The 20,582-nt window shown below is 33.3% G+C and overlaps 1 protein-coding gene across 5 annotated transcripts in view; it reads left to right on the top strand.

Moving 5' to 3' along the window:
* LOC106478343 (zinc finger homeobox protein 3-like) overlaps positions 1-20,582 on the top strand; it is a 172,383-nt gene that overhangs the window by 38,868 nt on the left and 112,933 nt on the right. The window contains exon 1 of one of the 5 annotated variants that reach the window (XM_022381938.1): positions 11,483-11,570. The exons of the other annotated variants lie outside the window; for them this stretch is intronic. The gene's annotated coding sequence lies outside the window, so the exon portion shown is untranslated. Of the gene's footprint in view, positions 1-11,482; positions 11,571-20,582 lie in introns of those variants that run through there. 5 annotated transcript variants of the gene reach the window in all.

Below are 20,582 nucleotides of genomic sequence, written 5' to 3' on the forward strand. Positions count from 1 at the left end.
TAAATAATATTACTAACGTTAAACTAGTAACAACTAAATTAAAACTATTTTAGTTACGCCATCTATCGCTCTACAAATAGATAGGACTAAATAAATTATTTTAATTGTGTACCAGTTTAACGTTGAATATTATTTATGATTTTAACTTTATACACAAGTGCCAAAATACTATAAAAAAGCTCAAAGTTTCTTGAAATTTTCAGCAATCCTTCTATCACTTCTTTAGTTAGCATAACATAGAAGTTTAAATAACACTTACTGGTAGTGCTAAGTCTTCATTTTCTTTTGTATCATATAGTTAGTTATTTCACTAGTTATTGTTGATGTCCGAGCAGTCTTAATTTCGATCTTTCAACCAATGTGTGAAAGATATGATAATAATGATAAAAATTAATAATTATTATCGAACAAGAATGTGTGTGTGACAAACTGTGCAAAATGAATATTGAAATATGGTCTGTAGAAAAGTGGTGAATTTTCTTCAGTTAACTGTAAAAGATTCCCGTTTTTATATTTTTGCCTTGGGCACTGCCGCGCCGAGATCTTTATAAGGAGTTACTAGCGTTCGTGATCTACAGCGTAATGTTAAAACATGTTTTTGATGGCTACTATTCCACGAAGAATAAAAGCCGTTTTAGTTACTCACAATCTTAACCTAACAGAGACAAAACTGCTTGGAGCCGACAAGTAAATAGTGGTAAAGCGATAAGGGATATCCATGCGGTTAGGGTAGTGTACACGTAAAGCTTCACTTGTGTATCGTTCTCACACAGGTGACATTGCTTCCACTACTATTGCCATTTTCTTTCTCGGCGTTCGTGTTCAACAACTCCATCCAGTCCCCGCGGCCGCTCATTGACTATACTGAGGAAGCTGTTGTGATTTGGTTTTACCAGTCATTAGTGAATCGTCAACCGTTTGCCTACAGGGTGGGATGGTTTAGCTGTAGAAATGGTTGGATGTACAGAGAACGAGAAAGCGGGTGAGATGCAAGGCCATCTGCCGTTGTCTAGCCTTAGGCCTAACTTGAAATCTTTCTCATCAGCTGACTCGAGATTCGTTTGAACAGGAAAGAGGTTTCAGCTATTTTATGTCATGGTTATTACTTCACTTCGTTATATCCATTTTCGTTCGAGTGATGACATTCTGTTATACAGAAATTAGAAATAAAAAAGTTAAAGAATTCGTGAATGTATGTGACGAGATGCTTGTTTTCCTTAAAAGGTGTTTATTCCTCATACTGTACACAGTATCCTCCAGAGTAGTTTGTTGACATGCCAGTTAATTGTCATACGTACGCACACACACACACACACATATATATATATAACTGAAATAGCATTTCATTCCAAGCTGTGTTAGAAAATCGTGTACAGTAAAATAACGTAATCTTAAGATTTAAGGCTGAGTTTAAAACTAGGCAATCATTATCAATTAACTGTACAAATTTGATTTCATCAAAGTAGAAAGGCTACAGCCACTCAGTTTTCTTTATAACTACATGTACATGTGTATAAGATATAACCTGACCTGTAAGATTCAATACGTTGAACTATCTTAGTTTTCTTCAAACTCTACTACACTTTCTTTCTGTATTTTGTATACTGCTATCAAGCTGTATATCAGTTTGCAAGTTTTCGGGTAATTTCTGGGACTGTTTTAATATTATCGAAAAATAATAATTTTAATTACTTATTATCAGAACCTTTTAATGTAAAGTAATAAAAATAACGCTCATGATATTTGCAGTAGAAATTAATTATTAAACCGCTGCCGTCCAGTGGCTCAGCGCTAAAAGTCAGAGGCTCACACCATTATAAACCGGGTTTCGATACTCGTGGTGGTTACAGCGCAGATAACCTTCGGTGTAGTATTTTGCTTACAAACAAATGAAATTAAACCGATACTGTATACATGTACTTTGCGAAAATCCAATGAGCATATATAAAGTGTGAATGCTTTAATGAAATGCTGCTGTTTACTCTAACGATAGCTATAATCGCTGTTTAGATAAATCTACATGTTTGTATCATTGAAGAGAAGACGTAATTGAAGCTCCACATGGATTCAAACGACGTTCTTCATCTAGTTTTTTATAGAAATGGTAAACTTCAGAGGCAGTAATTAAAAAATAGCAAATCATAGGGTCAAGCTAAATATGTGCTTATAGACGCACTGTATCGCTCTGCCAAGTGAATAGAATGTAATTCCCGATACAGTACATAGAACTTCAGTAGTTGTATGTCCCTAGCAGAAGCTGAATACAAGTAACAAACAGCAGGAGGTTTTAATCCCCGGAAATTTTGGGGGTGGGGGACTATAGGTTTATGTAGGTAGAAATCCACGTGCTGGAAAGGTAAACCACTGAGCTTCCTTCCCTATGACCGTTTATGTTATTAACCGCAATGCTAATATCAAGTAAGAATTAATATCCTGATGTTTTGAAAACTAACACAAAGGTCTGTGTTGAGTAGAGTTGCGTTATAGGTGTAAGGTAACATATGACATCTCAAAACCATTTAGGTTTACCAATATACTTTACGTTTGTTTTCTCTCAGAAAATACCAAATAATGAAACATTCTTCAAAATACTACGTTATGCAGTCACATGCGCTTGTCCCTTACTGCAAATATCATTGTGAAAGCTAAACCTCGGGGGAGTGTTTATGTGCCAAGCCTTTTGGAACTGTGAGAAGCTAAAAAAGCTTTTTTCGCTAATACTTGCATCATGAGAAGGAAACTGGTGTTTAAAATCTTACTTTAACTGATAATTCAGGCTCTGAATTTTTTAAAAGGAACAAAAACTATTTGACAGCTTTGATTTGTTTCTTTATCCAATTTTTTTTGCGTCATTTAGTTTGCACAAGTTAATTAATGTAAATATGTTTCTGTTAAAATAGTAATTTCAAAATTCTGTGAAATTGTATTTGTGATAAGAAACGTTGTAGTTCTGTTGAGTTTTTAAATTACTTTTTAGTGAAAAACAAGATTTCACTCAATTGTTAACCATGTTGACTAAAGATTAGAATCCAATTAAGATATGTTACAACTTTTCCTTATATAGTTATTTATGCATTAAAATCGGTTCATGTCATGTTCTCAAAACAAGAGGGGGTGGGCGACAAGAAACGTCAAACGTAGCTCTTGAAATTATGCACCAGGAGATTTGACTATCAAAACAAGAAGGGGGGGGGGGGTGCGACAAGAAACGCAAAACGTAGCTCTTGAAATTATGCACCAGGAGATTTGACTATCCTAATTGAAATTAAAATTCAAATTACGTGAAAATTTCCAGAAGCTTGACAAACTAAGTATTCTTAGTGAGCAATCTCTTTATGCCTTTTTTTTCTATTTGTTTAAATCTGTCATAATTTTGATAACTTCACTTGCATTCGGTCAGCACGTCCACGTGGTTTCCTAAAGCCTTTCAACTGTTTTTTTTTCTTTCTTTTTTGTATCCTTTGATGACAGAAATCGCATTGTTGTTTTTTGCTGTTACCTTGTAGGTATGCGCTTTCTGTAGACGTACATCAAAGAATCTAGGCAGCACGCAAACACCGAATACGCTGCGGGTTCGGGTCTATATTTCTTAGAACGTTAGTTTTACGTTTATACCTACAAAAATATAAACACTCAGAGTCGTTGTTAATAGGTTAGGATTGCAAGGTTATGAGTATAAAGTGCTGACGGTTTAATTTGATTTCTGGTGTATTTGACATCTTAACCATTGGGTTCAGTATGAAGGCATCGTTAAGATGCACGTGGTTTAACGTGAATTTCTCTTTATGGTTTGATCTAAGTTGGAGAAATAATTAAAGGCTTCTCCAGGAACAGTACGGTAGTTTTGATTTCATTGTAAATAAGTATAAATATTCTTTAGACACAACATTAAAATGGTCATTCATAACAAACAACAAAACTTTAATAAATATATCGAACTTTGAAAAATAATTAATAATACATAGCCAATAACATATGCTAGCCTAACTTCTAGGATAAACTTCTCTATAAAAACAGTTTTGAACTGACGACATTTCAGTTTGTTTTTATTATACAATATTGATTTTGTTACTAATAATTTTTCTGTATCTCCTTGAGAAGATTATTCATAAAAAAAAAATGGCATTGTCATTAAAATGTTAAAATGATATTTATTACACGTTTCTGAGGAATTTCAAACGTGTGACGGTGTTTCTTGTTTTAGGTCTCATGTTTGTCTTTTTGTTTTTTACAGCGTTAACAGAAAAGTAAGCAGTGCTTAAAAACACCAGCCAATCGATTGCTTTTATCAACTATCGTTGTAAATGACAGGAAACCCCCCCCCCTCTGGGGAGTATTTTTAGGTTTTAAGTGTCCGTGTGACTAGATTTTGACTAATTTGAATATAATGAGAGTTTTAAAAATTTAATTCTACAAGGATTGAACTTGTACCAGTCGTAAACTAAATGTAAAGTTATCTGAATTAATCATGTCAGTTGCTTTGTTTTACTGACGTCAGGATTAATTACATTCTGCATGTTTGCGTTTTAGGGTCGTTGGTTCATATATATTACAAATGAATGCAGTATTAAGTGAGTTATTATTAACTTGCAAATCAGTAATTCACGTCCTTGGTATTTAACGTTTTTTATGTTTTATTATTAATGGATTTCACAAGAAGACACTTGATATTAGTAGCTAGTATTTTTGGATTTGACTTTACGTTAAGAAGTAGTTATTCTGAATATCATAATATAAAAACAAAAACTGTGCGAAAAGGGCATTTTTACCAGAAAAAAATGCAATGTTAAGACGCCATCATGTGGTAAAATTTTTCTACTGTTTTTTTTTTAAACAATAAAGCTTAATTTCAAGTTTTTGTTGTTTTTTAAAAAAATACAAACCAGTGTAGCATTTGTAGTTCAAAATTCCTTTTTATATGTACTTTTGTTTTTTTGTCTTCGACATGATCAAATACTAACTATCTGATACTCTTACACTTTGGTCAAATGTTTTTCATAAGTCGTGAAACACTTCTATCATGTACATCATGTAATTTTTTGTACCAATGTGACTTAATTGTATCCTACGAGCTACTTTTTTTACAGTTTAATAGTTAGTATGCAATAAACTGTGAACTGCTAAGACTCGATGGTCATTAAATGTAATGTTTTACGTTGGATAAAAGCGCAAGAAACGTGATTGAACAATTGGTTCAAGTGTTTAACATATACATCAAAACACTAAGATGTATTAATAAAATAAAAAAGACGATTTTTGAATTATGAGTTGTTTTTTAATCGGTTGGGTGGGGGGGGATGATTTGTGACGTTCGGATTAATGCCATTGTCTCTGTCTGCCACATCGTGTTCTTCCAATTAGTCTGTTGAAATTTCTAAAATGTGGATTAAAAATACTTAATACAGAACATATAAGTTAATGTAAAACTTCATCTGATGAACACTGATTGTTTAACTAATTATTATATGAAATTTTAAAACTAAAGTTACGCAGAGAACATGTTTTAAGGCATTTATATTACTGTATATTGTATTGGTTTATAGTATTTCTGTTCCTCCTGGAAGGATTTGACACTTTGATTCATGTGTTATTCTTTGCTGTGTTTAAATTAAATAATTGCTAAACTTTTCCACGTTTCATCCACGCTCGTATTTAAGTTTCCGCTTTCATAGGCCCGGCATGGCCGGGTGGTTAGGGCGCTCGACTCGCAATCTGAGGGTCGCAGGTTCGAATCCCCATCCCACCAAACATGCTCGCCCTTTCAGCCGTTGGGGCTTTATAATGTGACGGTCAATCCCACTATTCGTTAGTAAAAGAGTAGCCCAAGAGTTGGCGGTGAGGGGTGATGACTAGCTGCCTTCCCTCTAGTCTTACACTGCTAAATTAGGGACGGCTAGCGTAGCTAGCCCGCGTGTAGCTTTGCGCGAAATTCAAAACAAACAAACCGCTTTCATAGTTCCTGTCAACACAAACACTAAAATATAAAACAGTAAGACGCAATTCGCCATGTCATAATATACGTTGTTACTTGTTTTCTTCGTGCTATTGTTTTGTTCCAGCTATATGCTTGGGAGTAACTGACTCTCCCTCCCTCTCTCGTTACATCCTACATATTACAAGTTGAGCTTAAATGTTTTAAGTACAAAACCACTCTTATTTTTTTTTTTTCAGGACATAAATAAGATCGAATCTTCCATATTATGGCTAATATTCTATAATTATCTGTCTGTTTTAAATGTTAGGCGATTTGGTCGAATCTGTACATATCCCCGATATGTCGAATGACGTGGGCCAGGCTAACTTAGCTTAAGGGTCACACACCTGCACAACTCTAAACACCTTCCTCAGAACAACAAAACACCTTCCTGGGTAGTTCCCAAGATCGCTTGTGAAGGTTCCTCGGCTTATAGGTGTTTTTCTTGTTATGACAGTATGGAAGTATTTGTAAGCACCTACGCTGGTAGCCCACAAAAGACTACCTGATGTGCGTGTAATTTGGCGGCAGACGTATTGTCACGGAATTCGAGGCTATGCATGAATCTGGCTCCCAATATCGTATAATTTGAAGGTGTAAAATACTGTCCCTTTACCTGAGAGTGTACCAAACTTCTAATAATCCATCACGTGAGTACAATTAATACATATCTGACTAGTATGTCCACCCTACTATTTCTCTATAAGATCTTGATACGCCTACTGTAAAACTATACAAACGACCTCTTGGGCACTGTCTACTTTGAGAACATATATTGGGGAGAACTTTCGTAATGAAACTTGGATAGATAGAACTGTTTCTAGCTAAATACTTGTACTAAGCTGAGCACAGTTAGTCGGTTGTACATCTTGCTCGCCGTATGTTTTGTACTATGGCAGAATCCTAGCATTTTTTTTCTTTGTGGTATCTGGTGTACATAAATATGTGTATTTTTACCTTAGAACCATAATATATCATAAAGCTTTAATAAAAACAGAAAGAAAAGAAGCTTGCCACAAACTCTCAAACGGTTTTATATAACAATTATACATATCATTAAGCGCTTCATTATTCAACGATTCATTACTAAATAGTTGACTCTATTAAATCCATATGCTACGTGTTTACACTTTTGATTGTGTAATTGAAACGTTTTTGCGGAGGTTACGCTTGGATGTGTGTCAAAGCTAGTCATAACAAGGTTAAGAAAGCAATGTTGGTGGTCCGTTTGTATGAAGGTCAAAACGTTGATAAATATATTTAACCGGCCTTAAAATCACATAAGAGACGCTTCTACTAACGCCCGCCACAGGGACTGTCTCAAGGGAAAGAGCGGTATTGATGCGGTCTTGTTTCGTTCGTAAAAACGGAACTCGTTCGTCTTCTTTTCACTCTCTTAAGTTTACTACGCGCGCACACAAGCAGTTGTTAAGCAAACGTGTCCTTAATCACTGACCAGTGGACATTGTGACGTTAACCGCTGAGAAAACTGTGTCGCTATGGCAATCATAGCTTGACCCATTTTATGCAGCACAGTAATTGTCGTGCCAATAGGCCATAGAATGACCATTGGTAGCCAACTGGGATTGATACGGAAAGGCTCACGCTACTATAACTTTACCTCCATACTGGCCAAGCCTCAGCTCTATTAAGACCATTTTATTTCTCCTTCTTCCTCTATTTCTTGTCCTGTTCTATATATACCGTATTTTTCGGAATATAAGACGCACCCTTAATTTGAAGACAAAGTTTTGGGGAAAAAAAGCTACAGTCGCATTTGAAAGATTTTTATTGAATAAATATTCAGTTTGATACTTTAAAAATTAGTATATATTGTTCTAAACACAAAAGAGCTCATTTGAATCCAAAGCAACACTCAAAAACGATTTTTTATTTGTTAAAGTTAGGCCTAAAACGGCCTAATTCTGCTCCACATGAAACAGGGATCGTCGTGTATTTACAAGCTTTTCACCCTCACCCATTACTATAATTTATTTTTTTATTATTTAGGGAGCATTATAAATAGTTATGTTTTTAAAAGAAAAAAACTAATATTGTTATAAATAACACATTCAATTGAACTAAACTATGCATGCCTATTTAAATATATTTAAACATGGCTTGCGTATATTGTATATTTTTGACATCAAATTTTGGGTTAAAAAAGTGCGTCTTATACACCGAAAAATATAGTACACACACACAACTGAAAGTAAAGGCACAACTATAGTGGATGTAGGTACTTCAGGTGATTCTTGTTTACCTAAGATTGTGAGATATGTAAATCGGATAAATCCAATAAAATATAAAACTCGGTGAAAATTTTAGATACATCAGCAGGTATACGTGTACAACTGAATACGGCTTACATATATTAACAAACTTAGGAAATGTCTTAATTAGCCTAGGTCACCTGAGACCGTTTAACATTTAAGCTGAAGTGTTACAGACACGTGGTTCCGAGGTCAATATGTTTGTATACCACACTAATTTAAAAAAAAAAATTGTGTGTGTGATAAAGTATTCAACAGTGTCATCTTACCAATCTTTATGTACTTATTGTTCTTTACGATATACAATCGTAGAAGATACGTTTGGAGTTCTGTCATTTGTGTTGGTGTTCTTCTTGTTATCCAATAATATGTGTCACAGTGTAGAATAACTTGTATAGTACGTGCTATAGCGAGATGTGGCAGCTCCATTACCTTAACACTTTATGGTCTATCACGAACTGCTGTAATATTCAAAGCATTTTAATACTAGAAATAAACGACTTTATAACAACAACTCAACGTTTCGCTTTACAGTTTCTTCAGAAGCGTCTCAGTTACGGTTTATGTTTTAGTGGAACACTCCTGATGAAGCTGTAAAGCGAAACGTTGAGTGTCCAATCAGAGAAAAACTATTTATTTTTAGTATTAGAATGTCTCCTATACACCAATATGCACTACAGAAATTAAATAATATTTAAAGCATGTATTTCGGATTTAATATGGTTTGAGGTTGAACTTTTAAAGCACAAATGTAATTGCCGTATTAAGTTATACATATATAAGTGCACACACATGCATGCGTGTGTGTGTGTATACATCACGTGCTCATCAACGTTACTGGTCGCCTACAGCACTTCCGTTAGTCGTGAGTGCTCGTGGCCGATACATAGAACTGAGGTCATTTGTTTTGCACGAAAAACATTGATTATTTCTTCTTTTTTTTTGCCCATTCTGTACCACATAGAAACAGAATTTAACTGCGTGTCTTCCTAAATAACTGGGTTTACTCACTCTCACAAATTAACGTAATTTTGATGTTGTCCCATAGGAAGGACATTTAATGACTCAGAGCTCACCAGTCAAAGGTAATTATTATATATTATCATTATTCGCAATCATCCACGCACTTTGGAAGTTCTTTTTTTTTTAATTTTAACACGCTAGTGCAAAAGAAACCGAAATTGTTGAATGTGTCATTCAGTTGTGCTACATAAGTTAGACATGTTATATATATAATTAACAAAAAGTAAAGCGTGTGATACAATTACAATAGACAAAACTGACTTATGGTATACGAGCATCGCTAGAAGGATATTTAATTATTACTGAATTAAAAACGATCTACAGAAATACTGCCTAATTATGATCACCGAATTACTGACACATATTTCAGCTGTCGCGAAGATACATATTTATCATTACTCGAAATGCGATATAGTACGAATACTCTGGTACATTTTTTGTTGTCGTGTATATTTTTAGCTTGCTATATAAACATGAACAATAAGGAGAAACCTCCGTAAATTGTTTGTTTGATGTTAAGTGCAAAGCTACACAATGGTCTATCTGTACTCTGCCCACTGTGGGTATGGAACACCGATTTATAGTGCATAAGCCATCAGGCTTGCCACTGAGCCACCGAGAGGGCCTCGATAAATAAATAAACACACACACACACACACACACACACACACACACACACACACACATATATATATATATATATATATATATATAAACTTTATTTTAGTATCTGTATACGCACAGGATACTTACTCTGATTAATTAAAACATTTGGGAATGAAAATTACATGCAATTTAAAAAAATTCCATTTTATAGGCTTGCGAAACTTTATGGTAGTTTTCTCCTTTTGTTATTGATGATTAGTCTTGTGCGAATGTTTCTGACTTTTACTACATATTTGGCAAGGTGTATGGTTACGCTGTACATGTGGTTCTGGAAGGTTTCACGTAATTCTTTCCGCCTGGCTGCGTCATAAATTCGACGTTACACACCTAGCCAGCGCAATGAGTCTTGCAGATCATAACAATAACCATTACGAATTTAATTGATGTTTCGTTTGTAAGGTATCCACCCATAGTTCCATTACATACAAACATACATATGTAAACGTTGTTTTACTCATACATGTCTCCCGTTCTTTTAGACATAAAAAATGTGGAGGGAGGGAAGGAGGTTGATAAAAGTAATAGTTAGGAAGCTAACTCGGTTATTGTAGCCCCTCCTCAACATGGTGGGGTGGGTGGGAAAGGAGGGGGCGCTGCCCGGTCACTGAATAGACGAGGAACTAAAATGAATACTTTTTAGAGGTGCTGCATACAGCTGCTCGCTGTAGAGGAAGAAACTTTTATGTGCAAGTAACTGTCGAAGAGTGTAACCCTGTAACTTGATGCGTTTGTGTGTACAGCTATAGTTTCTGTGATTAATACATTGCGTTAAAAGAGCAGATAGGTGTAAAACCTCCTTAATTTAGTCTGTGTCTCATCAAACACATGTGTAAAACCTCTTTTTTTTTCTTCTTCTTTTATGTTAGCTGTTTCTCGTGGCTTTCTCGGTACACTTGAATGGTAAACACACTTAACTTGGTACACGCCACTAGTAAACGCGCGTTTCTTGGTACATGCCAGTAGTTAACAAGCGTATCTTGGTACATACCTATAGTAAACATCTGTCATATGAAACATATAAAAATGTCCAAACTTTATTGCAATGATTTCCTTTTACCATTTATTTACAACTATTGGGGACACATTTTATAATTAAACCAGCAGTTTTTTACGCATTTTTCTTTGACAGAAATGTATTCCAAACATTTTTTTTACTTTATTTTCACAAGTTACAAGATGCAGAAGAGTTTTTTTCTCTTTGTCCGATTTGATCACTTTTTGAGAATGATGTTCTTGTTCTTCATTTTGAAACTCTCGTATTCACTAAAGTGTCGCAGACAAAATATTTTAACACATCCACGACCCACTTCACTGAAGCTCCCTCCCCTCAATAGTTCTTACTCTCAGTTGCCATAACATCACATGCATTTAGTCGTACACATATGTGACTTAGAAGTTCTCTAAATATATCATGGTTTCCATAACAACCAATTAATGTATTTTACTACATTTTACATACAATGGGGGATAAGTACCGAACTAATCCTTTAGATGTCGTTACAATGGACAAGCTTTCATCATATACCAACATTGGAGCAAACGTTATACAAAATTATGACTGTAAAGAATTTTCAAGTAGAATCATTGAAAAGAAATGTTACAACAAGTGGAGGAAAAGCTGAACTTATAGAAAGGTAAGAAATTGTACCTTTTCTTTCTTTCTTTTGAAATAATGTAACTGTTACACTACAACTTACAGGTAGAGCTATGACTTGTGTTAAGCCTAACGAACGTTACTCATTTATTTAATTTAACATATAAAGCAGCTGAGAAATGTATATGCAATAAAATGTATTTGAGTAGGTCTTTTCCTTTACTGTTAAAATGTATATAATTGTGTTATACAAATATATTCAAATTCAACATATTTATTGTCATAAATAGGTTGGAGAGCATAGATAGGGGTGGTGACCGATGAAGATATTTCCAACTGTAATGATGCTGAACACTCAAGTAGCCCTTTGGAGAGAACTTAAAAAATCATGTAATCAGATACACCTTTAAAGAAGTTTAGCTTTCCATTGCTACTGGACTATTTTATGCAAAATGCATTGCAGCATTTGAAACGTTTAATGAATAATATATTTCATCTATGTTAATACATTATTTGATACTGTTTTTTATTTAAAAACACAAGTAAGTGTTGAAATGAGAAAAAATGTCGTTTACATTATTCCAATATTACAGAAAGCATTTCATTGTCAGATTATGAATATGCAGTAGGAACAACTCCTGCATTCTGTCATAGTATGAAACATTATATCAGAATTAAGATGTGAAAATCCCAGAAATCTGTTTCTGAGGAAAGAGGAGTGGCAGACCTGGGGTTTCAGGTTAATAGCTTCTTGCGAGATCTGATTCAATTTCACTGCCCAGATCAGAGTATACAAAAGTGAAAAAAAATAAAAAAGACAAAGAGCTCCAGTTATTACAGAAACATGAATGATTATAATAATTTTTGTTGAAATCCAAACAGTCAATTTTACATTACAGTCTGGACTTAATCTTGGAATATTGGGTTAGTAGGTTGCAACTCAGAAAATTTTTGTACCAAGCAATAACCAAAGTACTCGAGATCAAATTTATAACTGTGACATAGAATGTGATGCAGTAAGTCTTTACTAACATTAAGTTCATGCCATTATGCATACTGACAGATATATTTAGTTTAATGTAGGTTAAAAAGTTTGTCTTGCAAAGTAAATGTCTTATCCTATTATCCAGAGGTGCTAAACCTTTCACCAAATCTCATATCCATCTACTCTGCAGTGAATAAGTATTTTTTTGAACTATTGATTTCGAAACAATTTTAATGCCACAGGTGAAAGATTTGAACCTAATTATTTGTGAAACTTGATCTTTAGGTTAAGGGTAGATGAATATATATATATATATATATATATATATCTAAGGGTAGAGTTTATATATATCTATATATGGCTTGTATTTTAAACAAATATTTCATTCTGTTTTCTTTCTTCCATTCATTTCATTTCAAGGTAATCAAATTCATTTTTCACATTTCTCATAACATGATTGAAACAAAATGAATTAAAAGAAAATATTTTTTTGCAAAATAACTGCTACAGGTAGTATTTTGAATGAAAACTTCAAGTAACTTCTTTTTTTACAGGTAAAATCTAAGAAGTTACACAAAGCAAACACTTCCAGAAACTTACAGGAAGAATTTTTAATCCTAAATCACTTAGTACTGTAGTTGTTTTGTGGAGTAGATGAATGAAAGAAAATGCTAAAAGAAAATACTTCCTTAAAACAGGAGCATCTATTAAATTAGCAAGATATTTTATTCATAGCAGAAATCGATTTATTGCAGTATCTCCTGGTGGTAATTCTTGAAATTAAAAACTGCAGAAATGAAATGCCTCTATTCTGTAAAGAACATTGCAACTTCTCCACGAATATACTCTCATATCAACAAAATTGAATACTGAATTTTCCAATCAAAGACAAGTAGTTAGTGCTTTTATTAGTTTCAAAATTGAATGGCTTGTGCAAATGATTTTGACTTTTGCAATTTAACAATATTTACCAGAGGTCAGCTAAAAATAATGGAACCCAGAGGAATGAAAAGATTTTGAGAATATTTTACTAAAATTAAAATCATTTTACATGTATTACCTTGTTCCTGCTGTTATTGAAGCTAGAATTTAATCCAATTTATTTGTAATGCTTCTTTCTTTTAGTTCATAATGTATTGAAAGTTTGTTTTATTTAATATCTGAATAAAAGGATGTTTTGAAAGAAATTATTTTTAATGTGCAAATACCATTTTATTTTGAAAAAATCTTGTATTTACAGAAACTGGAGTATAAATGATTGACTATTATTTTGTACATGAATTCTTTGAATTACAAATGATACAGATACATCATACAGTTTAAATAGGTTTTAATGTGCAAATACCATTTTATTTTGAAAAAATCTTGTATTTACAGAAACTGGATTATAAATGATTGACTATTATTTTGTACATGAATTCTTTGAATTACAAATGATACAGATACATCATACAGTTTAAATAGGTTTTAATTTCAAATAGCAATCTAAAGAGCAACTGAAAAATGACCACACATTGATATACTATGACCCTCTGTTATACTGCACACCATAATTACATATACGTATTTTACTACATGTCAACTTTCCAAAATATAATAAAATCTCATTTAATAAGACAATTTTTGAAAATCAAAAAAGTAAGTAATGATTTCCATGATCCAAGTAGATCTTTTGTAAGAATTAAGTGCTAATATAATATTTTGAATGCTTTTGCAAGGCCTATAAAACATTCCACATGTATTTCCTTAGATGAAATGCTTTTAGCCTTTTTAAAGCTAAGAGCTGCTAAACTGACATTATTCATGTAAGAGAGAAGACATGTTAAGCAAAATATGTTGTGGAATTAGCAACTATTATACAATAAAATCTCTGTCCATAAGAATATTATTTCTGGTTTTAAAATGTCTTAAAATTCCATTTCTTTAAAAAACATTCTCGGTTGCTAACGGAACCCCAAAAACAAAATTCCATGTTTCAGATATTGCTACGTGTATGTTCAGTGCAGAGCCGATGAAGGGGGGGACAGCTGTTCTGGGCTCAGCAGTGGGATATTCTAAAGCTCAATAGAAATGCATACTTCTTAATGAGCTTTTTCATGGATTCATGAAGAAATTTGTCACCTAAATTTCTTTTATGAAAAATCAACTAAAATTAATAATTAGAATGAAAGGGGAGGGGGGGGCAATGATATTACTGACCCCAGGGCGTGGGCTAGTTCTTGATGCCCCTGGTTCAGTGTATTTCAGTCTTGCAGTGTAAAAGGTTATTTGCCATCCAAGTGGTTATAAGATTTCTTTATTGGAATCAATGCAGTCAATTATTTGTTCTTGAGCCTAAATGATAGTGCCATGCGAGTTCTTTTAAGTGAACGTAAAGAAATTTTATCCATGTTAGAATAATATTGCTAACTGTTTTCTCTGAAAGTGCTACAAAATATTTATTTTATAGTCTGTTTTATTCAGCTTTATTTTTAGCAGTGTCATAAAAACAAAAATTAAAAGGTCTAAGAATCTAGACAAGCTGATAAATAAGGGTGATAGTTGAATTTCCTTGTTGCTACACCTAAACATTCAAATACAACACACAAATGTTCATAGTTTTCAAAACCTGTATAAAACTTAATAGCTTATGTATTTTTTTTTAAACTTTTTTTATGGAATATATGTTTATGCTTTTTTCAGGATTAATAGCAACCTCTTAATACAAAAATCTGGTTTCTATTGTAGATGTAAAGTATCATCTGATGTTGGGTCAGTGTTAGCATTAATTACAACATCTAGCTGAACATTGTATATGTTAAAGAATGTTTCTGAAGGTTTCTCCTATCACTTCTAGCTTTGCTGTCAGTTTTTATTTACTCCATTTAGACAATGGAGGTACAACCTTAAGTTTGGAACATCTTCCCAAAAACTAAATTCTAAGATAATATCACTTTTCAGCCTGTTGCTGATTTAAAAAAATTTCGCTAGTATACTTATAATTTTAAAATGATGGTTTATTTGTTTGTTTGTTTTTAGTGCAAAGCTACACAATAGGCTGTTTAACACAAGGAATTGAACCCCGGATTTTAACATTGTCTGATGATAGACTTAGAAACTAAAATTATAAAAACTAGAACTCTATACATAATTTTGCATAACTGTTATATACTAAAACAAAATTGTTTTCGAATAATACTGTTATATATATAATTATAAGAACCTAAATATATATGTTGGCTGTAGATGCATGTACTATAACATCAGGATAACAAGGACCCATCAGGGTGATTGTTTTTCCATCTTTCTAATCGAAATATTCCCAAAAAATTATTTACTTGCAAATTAAGCAGTTAAATAAAACAGTTACACTAAGCATTTTAATGGAAGTTATTTTCGTGAAATTCGTTCCTGTTCACTCAAATTAATTAGGCCATGGTTACAAACTGAAAAAATGCATGTATTTTAAGATATTCGATTTCAAAGTTTAACTTCTATTCAATTGTGTTTAATGTATCCAAGCAAAACCTTACTTTGCGATAAAACCACAAACAATATTCACCTGATGTTAGGCTTGTTATTTGTTGTCATTGCCTGTTTGTTATTAAGCTCAAAGCTACGCAATGGGCTATCTGTGCTCAGCCCACCCCAAGTATCAAACCCCGATTTTAGTGTTATAAGCCTTCAGACTTACTGCTGAATCTCCAGTGGGGCTGTCAGTATTAAAACAAATATTTTAACTAACGAGGGTAATAGTTATTAAAATGTAAGTACATAGTTAAATATTTAATAAGATAATTTAAAATTTAATAAAAATTTGATTTTGGTAATAATAACACTAAATTCGAAGTATTTCTTTGCAGTTCGTGTGATTCAGGCGATGTTGTAATATTATTTTCATCTCTGAAATGAGCATAAACAAGCCGAATATTTCGTTGGCTTGAATCTACAGTAAGTATAGTACAATAAAGTACAAAAACAACGTGTACCACAACGAAGAATTTTGTCATTAAATGTTCTCTTCAAATACTTTTTTTTTTGAGTAATTCACTTTGGTATGTCGTTATTTGAATGGACACTACATGTCCAGTTTTTAGATAGGATGCATTGAGTAGACACCTATTGGGAGCCGAACTGATTCAATACTATTGGTTGGAGCTAGATTGCAGACGATCAGTGAGGGATATGTGACTGTAGAGGAATGGGAGTTATATAGCAGCTTGTGTTTTATATGTTTAGATCATGTGATGAAAATAAATAAATAAGCATTCTTCTTTTTGTTAAAGTAAGTAATAAATGAAGTAAGGCGTTTAAAGAGAACAGTTTTCAATATTACTAGAAACTTTTCTAGAGAGTAATTCAATCACAGGTTGTTGAGACTAACAATGTCTGTGCTTATGTACGGATGTGAATATTGTATTTAGATTTCTTACCTGAAAAATATAGCTTGCGTTCAGGGTAATAGCAGTTCACATTTTTTAAGTAATACTTAAAAGAAGCATGGAGGTGAAGCTTCCTGGTGAAATACGAATAGTGCGTACTTGAATAGCGTATATTTATATTACAGGTTATATCTACTGTAAGTTGCGTGTCAGATCTTAGAAGGATGGTTTTAAACAAGAAATAACTATATCTCGGCAAACATTAATTGCTGCTTTTATAAAAGAAAAAAAATTAGCATCAGTGCTGCATCCCATTATTTGATAATTTGCACAGCCTTTTTAAAAATAAAAGCCTATCATGCTTAATGAACACATTGCAAGATTTTTGACTGTGCCGCATTAGTATTTCTTAGACTTGATCGAGGTCATTGGTAAAAGCAATATATCACTTTCAGTTTTGTTATTAGCGGAGTGCGGATATTTTACTCTAAGAATGAGTGAATGAATTGGAGAATATGTTATAATATGTCTACCACACTACATCTCACATATTCAGTTCCTACGATATGTATATCGTCAATTTTCATGAATTGTTGGTAAAAGAATTCCGTCCCACCAAGATCAATCTAAATGTAGAATGTGTTAATATTTTTGGACAAGAAAGCCTCAGCCTGTTAGGAAATTTAAAAAAAAAATGAAACTGTGGTAAATTATATTTTACTTTTCTTCATTCTCAAGAAAATTAGAAATTTAACAAATAGTAATTTTTGTTTCTATTTTTAGTTTTACCACTGGAGAGGTTAACAATTTAGCAAACGACTTTGAAATAGTTGAAACGTTGTTTTTTATTGTCGTTTATAACTAGAATTTTACATGTTCTTCCCTAAGTAACAACAGGATAAAAAAATCAGTTCTGATCAACCAGAATGAGTGATGATATTTACCTCCACCACCAAAGATGTGTGTGTGTCTTTGTTTGTGTGTTTGTTAGCAAGATTTCTTGAGAACTTCAGAATGGATTTGGACGAAAGTTTGTATACATTTGGACTGTGATCCACCTTAGAAGCGATTAGTTTTTGGAGGGTCAATGTCACAGCAAGGTCAAGAAAAAAAATCCGTATCTGTTAACAAGGGAACCGATTTTTCACTACTATTTTTACTCTATAACTCAGTCAAAAATTATCGGATTTTGATGAAACTTGGCGGACTTGTGTAGAATACTATTTTTCATTGTCCTTCCAAAAATGGTTGGTTAATAACGACGGACATGCAGACATATTTTCGTACTTTTTTTGAGGGCCGAATATGATCACCGCTGCGTGGCAGAGGTATGCGCTCTACTGAGTGTCCGTTTAGTTTTCAATGTAAGATGTTTGAATGGAGTTTGTCAGAGTTTTTTATTATTATATTTGATCTATAAACACTTTTTTTTTGCTTGACACGTAGTGTTGACCCCTCTACCGGTATTTATAAAAATGGTCCTCTATACGAGATCATTTCTCCAGTGACTGTGTACAGCCTTGTCTGGCCCGTTATACGCCTTACAGTTTGTTGCTAGCAAGTTGTAACAAATAAGACAGACAATCTTTAATTTGCCCTAGTCATTTTACCAGTTTATATGAAAATAAGAGTTTGGTTAGAGAAAGTAGACACACTTTTGTATACTCGGTGGGTGGGGGATCTTATACTTTTGTAAACAGCTTAGTTTTTCTATATATACAGGAGTTTTGTCTTCAGATCCTCCTGTCACGTGATTCTTTATCTTACCAATCTAACGATTGGCCACATCTCCCTGCACATTTCTCTTGCCACACCTGGTTGAGGGTAAAGGGGTGCAAGGAGTTTTCACTAAAGTCTTTGTTCTCGGAATTCTTCAAAGAAATCTTTTCGAATAGCTTGTATCGTGTCTTCAAACAAAGTCAGGGCCGAGGGGAATTGAAAATTTGACAGGCTTCACTGATTTCAAACCCTAGAATCCACTGCACTGTAGTGAAGTTCCCACGAAAAAAGAAACAACCTCCTTTAGCAGTGAAACTTTTGTTGGTAATTGCCCAAACGGACCGCCGCATATTATTATTTTTTTCTTCTTGGGTATGGCAGAATGTCTGTTACTGGTCGTTTTTGTATATTTTTACAAGTTTGAAGATCTTACCGCACCACATGGAAGACTTCTTCACAAGGATTCACGCATATGCTTTAACTTGTGAAACCGGGACTTTCTAATAATACAAAAAAAGACCATTTCCATATTTGTGGAATTTTTGTCACATACTGCATGTAGCTTGTGTAAGGCATTCTTAAAATGGTAATCTGTCATCATATTAAGAAATTCTGACCAAAAGTAACTTAACTACATAGGTAAAAAGTAACCTTTAAAATAAAGTCAACTTACTCTGTTAGAAGTGCATAATGTCATGACACAGTACAGAGAACACTGAAACTTATAACGATTAAAATGCATTGAATTATCAGTTGTGTAAATTTCGATTTTAACCCAAATAATATATCATGATATTCCCTTCCTTTGATTGATATTTCTGTTACATCATCCCAATGCATTTGTTGTTTTAATTTTTTTCTGAAATAAAGTATTGTTTGTTCGTGAAGCACAAAGCTATACAATGGGCTAACTTTGATGTGCCCACCGCTGATCCACTGGGAGGCGAAGAAGAGTATCTTGAATGCGAAATTAGTTTCATAATGTAAGTTTATACAGTGTGACTTACTTTTATCATATGATGACAACAACACTTCAAATAGGGACCTCTTATTTGTCAATAGAAGCACGTGATTCCTGTATTTCTGCTGCATGGTCAGCTTTTTATCGTATGAGTATTTATATATAAAGTTATGCTGTTGTTTGAAAGTTTTCCACACTTTTCTTGCGAACAAACGACGTGTAAGTCTTAACCTTGGATATAGCTAATGCGCAGTGTTTTTGAGTGTATGACAGTAATCACCATTTGGTAACTGAAATTCATAATTGAACGGATTTCCAGGTAAACGACAGAAAATAACGGCGTGTTAGAATACTTGTTTGTTTGTAGTTAAGCACAAAGCTACACAATGGGCTATCTGTGCCCACCACGGGTATCTAAACCCGGTTTCTAGCGTTTTAAGTCCGCAGACATACCGCTGTGCGACTGGAGAGTGTGTTAGAATACTTATTTATCGTTCAAAAGAACCAGTCAACAAATATTATTGTCAAAATTATAGCTGGGGTCAGATGTTTCAAAAAGCCCTGTAATATTTTGCTAGAAGCAGAAGTGACTGATATTGGGTGCTTAAAATTTACAAATAATCATTTCATGGTGAAAACGAGGATCATATAGTCGGTGGCTATCGTTTCCAAAATAGTTTAAATTGGCAAAAATGTAATTCTAATAGCTCTTTGAATGTTTTTTTTATGACTAGAAATCAAGTTTTTTTGTGATATCGGGAAACATCAAATAATGTCTGAAATGTATCAAGTCAAAGGTTGAACTGTTCTTTGGATCTGTGTGAGAATAATATAATTTGGTTGATACGTCACATTGTATATGTTTCTATATTTTTTTCATCTTGATTGAAAATGGGTTTAATATTGACTGTTATTTCAAAACTAAAAGGATGTGTTACATTTAAATACAAACATTGAAATGAACTTTTGATATTTAAAGCATTCTTATGTTAAGGCAGACTTTAGTAATGAAGGAAGTCCTGAATG

The sequence above is a fragment of the Limulus polyphemus genome, unplaced genomic scaffold (assembly GCF_000517525.1).
Source record: "Limulus polyphemus unplaced genomic scaffold, Limulus_polyphemus-2.1.2 Scaffold201, whole genome shotgun sequence".
NCBI classification, from domain to species: domain Eukaryota; kingdom Metazoa; phylum Arthropoda; class Merostomata; order Xiphosura; family Limulidae; genus Limulus; species Limulus polyphemus.